This window comes from Maylandia zebra, linkage group LG6 (genome assembly GCF_041146795.1).
Source record: "Maylandia zebra isolate NMK-2024a linkage group LG6, Mzebra_GT3a, whole genome shotgun sequence".
Lineage (NCBI taxonomy): Eukaryota > Metazoa > Chordata > Actinopteri > Cichliformes > Cichlidae > Maylandia > Maylandia zebra.
Window position 1 is genome coordinate 23998123 of NC_135172.1, and position 7094 is coordinate 24005216.

Consider the following 7094-nt stretch of genomic DNA (forward strand, 5'->3'; position numbering starts at 1 on the left):
TTTTTATAGGCACAGAGCACAGAGACAGTGAGAACAGGATAACAAATAATAAACAGATAAAATAAAACAACTCCATATATGGTGCTAGTCTCGTCAGCAGAGAGCTAGGGAAGATAAAACAATCTAAAACAATATGTCCCAGAAACAAGATGTGTTTGCTGGGAAAGTCTAAAAAGATAATTCTAAACTAATCTAACCATAGGGAGAGGGCAGACAAAAGGCATCTTTGTACATTTAAAAGAAGGTAAAGAAACATAGAATCATTTTTCCTGTAACATTCCCTCCTGTTTTAACTTATTTTAAATGTATACAACAATTGTCTGTGAAGGTTATTTATTAAGTATCTTAAGCAATTTTTTAATTTTCAAAATGTCAGCATAGCAGAAATGGAAGTCATTTGGTCTAAAGATTAAAACAAAATAAAATAATAAAAAGAAAAAGAAAAACATAGTAAATGAAAATCATAGTAAATGAAATAACAAGTGGAATAAACAAGAAAAAATAATAAAACTAAAACTACAAAAAATAAAAGGATGAAAACTAAAATGAAAACTTTGTATTTAAAAATGATGAAAACTTCATATGTAAAATGAAAACTTCAAAAAAAAATACAAGGATGAAAACCTTATACTTAAAATTATGCAAACCTTAAATTGAAAACTTTATATGTAAAATAATGAAAACTTCATATTTAAAATGAAAACTTCAAAAAATAAAGGATGAGAACTTCAAAAAATAAAAGGGTGAAAACCTTATATTGTACCTGCATAAACTACTAATGTGTTAATCAGTGCATGATCACTTGAAAAAGGCAGAAGTCATTTTTAATCACCACGTCATTCATTAGCAGTTATTACAAGTTCTCCTCTAACAGAATTGCAACGGGATGCTGTTCTTCTTTAGGCACGGCAACATAAGCAGTCATTGTAGTTGTTATCATCTTTGAAATCATTACTCTTAGACATGGCGGTGTAGCTGCTCCAGATGTGTGGTCAGTGACATATTTTTGCAGAATGGACAAATTCTGCAAAGTTTCATAAATGTCTCCTCCAGTTTCGTATCCATCAGGGATAAAAGTGCAACATGTTTCCCCGATCAGCTTGCAAACTCCTCCTTGTGATGCTGTTAGCAGGTCTAGTGTCAGTCTGTTCTGCAGCACCATCGTTCTGATGGCCTGCTGTTCTCCTGCTAAGGCGGTTCCCAGGGTCTTAGTCAAGTTGATGTGTCGTAGCAGAGCATATCGGTTGATTTCCACATGATCCCGCACCTCGGCAACTCCAATGCCGGGGATCAAGCTCTGTAAGAATTTCACTCCTCCTCAGATGCGAAACTCTGGTTCCTTTACTGCTTGGTGCCGTCCGTGCACATCCTGTCTGGTAATGAGTCTTTGTTTGTAGTATCATTCGGTAGCTGTAGTTGGAGCGACAGTTGAGGCTCATCAGTGTCGCGTTACTGGCACAGGTTTCGTTGAGTGAACAGTCCATACACTTCCTCTCGTTCCTCGGTGGGCAGAAAGTGTATATGTATTTGCATAGCAGTCAGTTTTATTATTCAAGTAAGCTGTAGTGTTCATAAACTGCCACCAGAAATTAGTGGCATAGCCATGGGGAAACTTGGTGTACTTTCCTTTGTCATACAGTGTCTGCCTTTTCTCCATATAACGTGACTTGTTGTCCCTCACGGAAGCAAAGGTGAGGAGCCCGGCCATGGTCAGGGCCGCTGCAGTTGTTAAGAGCCACCACCTCATGACGACGGGACACACCCTCCTGTCGCGAGTAGACCCCCCGGCCAGGAAAGCTGACCCCTCCACCGGGCGAGATCACAACAAGTGGGCGAGCCTGCCGTCAGCTGTGTTTAGATGGCTTCACTTACTGGCTCTGATGGATGCAAGATGGTCGTTCCGCTATTTTGCAAGCTCCAGTTTTTCCTTTGGAGCACTTTGATCAGAACCCAGTCACCGGGCTGTGATCTGCAAGACACTTGATAGACATCATTACATTCTTCGTCATTTACAATCATCTCTTTATTTTCCTACAACTTAGACATACATTTTGCTACTGAAATTGTATCTGCCTTTTTCACTGGGTAGATTTCTGGCCACTTTGAGAATACATCTATAACCACTAGGGTGTATTTTTACCCTTGGCATTCATTTAGCTCAATAAAGTCCATATGGATTGTGTGGTCTCAGGTTTCCCTGAGCATTACATTTTTGACACGTCATGCATGTTCTGACAAATTGTTTTGCTGAGGTTTCAAAATTTACAGTGTAGAATTTACAGTGTAGAATTTACAGTGTAGAATTTACAGTGTAGAATTTACAGTGTAGAAATGAGAGTATTGTGTAGAATTTACAGTGTAGAAATGAGAGTTGACAATACTGGTCAGTCCCCCTGTTGACAAATGCGTACAGCCATGAGTCACTAATGCCGCCATTTTGTGGAGGAATTTTGGCAACACTGGCTTGCCATAACACATCATTAAGTCGTTTGTCAGAACTGCACCGTGTTTTAGCCATTTTGCCTGCTCTGCTGTGCTTGCTGCTTTTTGTTCATTTTTCAACACATCCAGTGGAATCTGATGTGTGTTTACTGCCATCAATGTGATGTTTGCCTGTTGTGCCGCCTATTTTGCTGCTCTGTCAGCAAAATTGTTGCCTGTAGTAATGAAAGAGTCAGTAGGCGTTGTAAGAGGTTGGCATGCTGGTTTGCCAGTTGGTGTAATCATTCCTCTGGTTTTCCAGATTTTTTGCAAAATGATGCACAGCAGAGAAAACATACTGGCTGTCTATATAAATGGTTATTTGTTTATCTTTGTGTATTTCACATGCGCAACAATCTCGTGTGAAGTGACCTTCCTCTCCACGGTTCTAGCAGGCGTTGTCTCTATGTTATCTGCTGTTTCTGCGTGGCTGTCTGCGGCCTTGGTGTTTGTGACTTTGCTCGCCTCTCTGTTCCTGATAGCCACCTGCGAATTAGTGTTTTAGTCTGTTGTCAACAGTCAGCCTTATTTTTAAGTTACAGAATGCTTCTCCCTTTTTTTGTTTTTTTGTTTTTTTGTTTGGGAGAATAGATGCAACTCTACATTTTCACTTAAGGCAGTTTTAGATAATTTCTAGTTCTTCAAACAATGCATGGATCTCACACATTTCAAACTTTCAAGTTAGGGTTGTTTCCCATTTATACAAATATATATATTTAACTTTGCATTGCTCACAGCTCATAGCTCACAGCTCTAAACCTAGGCATTTTTCAATCATATGCCTAATCACTATGTGTCACTGTGATTCTCAAGTATTGTCACAAGTTCGTTTAAATTCGTTTCCAAAACCAACAAAATAATCAAACAAAAACAAAAAACATAAACGTGTCAGGACACAAAAGAAAAAAGAAAAATGCTGCCACCCGAACAAGGCAGAAGTCTGCATATGTTGGCTTGTAATAGCATGCAGCTTGTAACATGGTAGACTAATGTGCCTGTGTTACTTCAGCTCCATATTATTGTGTGAAGTTGCACTGGGTTGGGAGTGGTTTTGTGTGTGTCACATTTTTGGTGAGCCAATGGCTGGAATGGGGTTGGACTAATTAGAGGCAGGTGTACTTGATTGCACTGATACACTGGTCTACATATAGCCCACACTACAAACACTGCTGTGTTGTTTTGTCTCTCTGTGCAGTCCAGGGCCTATTATATGCCACAGCCTAAAGGCAGCAGAGTTCCAGAGGCTTGAGTGACCACTGACTATATGCTTGCAGGGTGGTGGGTCTCCAAGGACAACTTCTAACCCTGTTAAAGGCAACATGTGGAGTGCAACTTGGCCGTGTGGCATAGCTGGCTCTGGCCTTGGGACTGTGTGTTTTTATACAATTCATAAGTGGGACACTGGACTGTTTTATCTTTTATCTCTTGATATATTTTTCGTCAATAAATTATCTTTTAGAATTTTATTGACTGTCATCTTTTTGCCCACGACTGAGACGGTTGGTCAGACCTAGAGTCTTTCTTTGGGTGTGTTACAGCAGCTTCTGCTCTAAAAGAAACAAATAAATAAAAAGAAAAGAAAATGTGGAACATGCTCATCAGCTTAGCAGTGTCTACATATTTAATTCAGCTTCTCAATCCTGTAGTTTTAGCTGTTGTCTACAGGGTTTTGCTTATTGGTTGTTATTATAGGTGTGCTCTATATCTCAGCAATGTGTCATTCTAGGATGATAGGTTTCAAGCTGGTCAAGTGCCTCTATGCACTTCATTAGTTTAGTTATTCTCTGTATTGTCTTCATCTCACATGTCATTACACTGAGTTTCAGCAAACCTTAAGCTTGATGCAGACTACTGCTTAACAATTATCCACCTCACATCATAACCGATTAAGGTGCCTCTTCATATTAATATTGTCATTGTTAATATTATCCTCTTTGTCTTATATAACAGCAATAGCATATTATAATATTTTATCAGTGTGTACCACTATACTACTCCTGAGCCAATTTGTTAGTTAGGATCATCTTATTCAGCAAACAGATAATTTAGAATTCATCCAATCTACGGTCACATTTGTTCTCTCTGTTGCATGGCGGACCAGGCAGTTCTATTATAATATATTATTTATATTTTATTTTGTATCCATCAAGGGCTTCAGATGACCTGCAGAATCATCCTTTTCCCAAGGTGGAGACAGTTACCTTTTCACACAATGTCCTTGGCTGAACAATGACACAGCCTTAATATACCTTATTTATTTTATTAAAATATTTTCGTGTGAATTATTTGCTTTATATTCATTTTATACATTGTGGGCATGGTCATCATGCCAACTGTGTTTCATTGTTAATATCACTTTACAGGTTGTTATCCTTGCTATTATTAATTTCAAATACTCTAAAGATAATTTCTACTGTAACTTTCCCTTTGTTCATCTTTATTTCGTACTTTTTATATTTATATCTACTCAGTGGGGTCTGTTTTCAACCCTTTTAAACTACTACAAAACTACTGCGATCTCTAGTTTTCACTTAATAAGGGATTATTATGTTCTTCCTGATATGGGTGTTGCTGCACATGCGGCTGCAGGAGTGAGTGATGGTTTACTAAAAGGGTTGTGGGAACTGCACAGTGTCTCGTCTTCTGGTTTTACTAAACTGGCAGTTGAGTTCTGTTCTTCTGACTGTTTATATTTTGTTTTCTTAAATCTCTCAGTTTACAGACACTGTTTTTGTCCGGCGTCTGGACTTTTCTTTTCTCACCACTGCTCGTCAGCAGGAATGAGTTTTAATTTCACTTGCTTGATTACCCATCTTATTTATGTATTTACTTATTTTTGTTTATTAAGTAATATATACACGATACAGCTGCTATCACCTTCGCTGGTATTAGAGACGAGAGTGGTTGCTCACACGCCCTTCTACTTTCGGACTATTTCCAAAAGCGGTGTGAACTTTACGAGACGGAACTCGACCGTTCTCTCAACTCACCAGCACGTCAGTGAATAGCAGTAAAAGAAAACACAGTAGGAGCAGCTCAGTCTCTTATTGGACCGTGAAAATTCAGCTTGCTCCGTTAATTAAAACAATACACACACACACATTCACATTCACACTTATTCGCGCGATCGGAACCCTTATAATAAGGGGAGCTGCCAGTCTTTCTGTAGACGAGCTACTTATTCCCTTGACCCAGCTGGGGGAGCTACTCAGAGCTCCAAACCTAACCCACAAGAGTGGGGAGCTTCCAGTCGACGAGCTCCAAGCTACCAGCCGACGAGCTACTTTAAACCCACAGAAGTGGGGAGCTTCCAGTCACGACGAGCTACTTTCGCTATTTTAAATTCCCTGAATTTAAAATACGATTTTACGCAAGATTGTGTCAGTGTGTCTGTATCTACCTGGTCAGTGTCGCCGGGTCTGGTCCACCTCGATCGGGCCCCACCACCGTGGGTCGCTTTCTAGAACGTTGGCCAAGACTCGAATTTAACGCCCTTGGTCTTTGACCACACACCTAGTGTGTGGGCTGTCGACAGACGAACAACGTGGACTGGTCACGGAGATGGGACACGATGGAGGCGCTCCGGCTCCGAAGGACCAAGAAATGTTGGGGGAAAACTCTGTAAAAAACCCAGGAGAAATAAAGACACAATGAGACAAAGTTACTTTCTTTATCAAACGTGTACACGGGTGAGCTGCTAAGAACAACTCACACCATGCACAGTGGCTTGGTAATTTTTATAGGCACAGAGCACAGAGACAGTGAGAACAGGATAACAAATAATAAACAGATAAAATAAAACAACTCCATATATGGTGCTAGTCTCGTCAGCAGAGAGCTAGGGAAGATAAAACAATCTAAAACAATATGTCCCAGAAACAAGATGTGTTTGCTGGGAAAGTCTAAAAAGATAATTCTAAACTAATCTAACCATAGGGAGAGGGCAGACAAAAGGCATCTTTGTACATTTAAAAGAAGGTAAAGAAACATAGAATCATTTTTCCTGTAACACTAACATTGCAAAACTATTTTTTTTTTTATTGTTTAAGCAGATGCGATACAGCAGCAGAAGACCACACCAGCAACATCCCAACACGTAACTGAGGCTATAATTTACACAGACTGACCAAAGTGGAGCAATACATGACTGGAAAAATATTGCCTGGTCTGATGAGTCTGTTTTTGCTGTGAGGTGTGGATGGTAGGATCAGAACTTGGTGTAAACACCATAAGAGCACAGACCCATCCTGCCTTGTCTCAATGTTTTAGGCTGGGTGGTGTGGGGGATAGTTTCTTGGCACCTTTTGGCCTCTTAGCATTGTTGCAACACCACTCGATGTAGTTGCTTTACGATCACAGTGTGCCCACCATCTGATGGCTACTTCTGTGACCCACCATGTCACAAAGGTCAGAGCATCTGGCACCTTGTTGAAGCTATGCCATGAAGAATTAAAGCAAAGGGTGGTCCAACCTGGTACTAGCAAGATGTACTTAATAAACTGTCAGGTAAATGTATTGTAAAAGAAAAGCTAATTGCTGCCGTCTCGACCTCGGTTTATGACTTATGTATATTTTTTGCACACTGCAGTCACAGAATCAAACATCAAGGTGAC

General features: G+C 39.9%; 1 long non-coding RNA gene across 1 annotated transcript in view; it reads right to left on the reverse strand.

The window, feature by feature from the left end:
• The window catches only part of LOC143419004 (uncharacterized), a 6568-nt gene extending 73 nt beyond the window's left edge, over window positions 1-6495 (reverse strand). Inside the window, exons 1-2 of the long non-coding RNA XR_013098963.1 lie at window positions 5882-6495; window positions 1-2967 (exon numbers count right to left, since the gene is read on the reverse strand). The exon at window positions 1-2967 is cut by the window's left edge and continues 73 nt beyond it. This is a non-coding gene — a long non-coding RNA (uncharacterized LOC143419004). The remainder of the gene's footprint in view (window positions 2968-5881) is intronic.
• Between the last annotated feature and the right edge of the window lie 599 nt (window positions 6496-7094).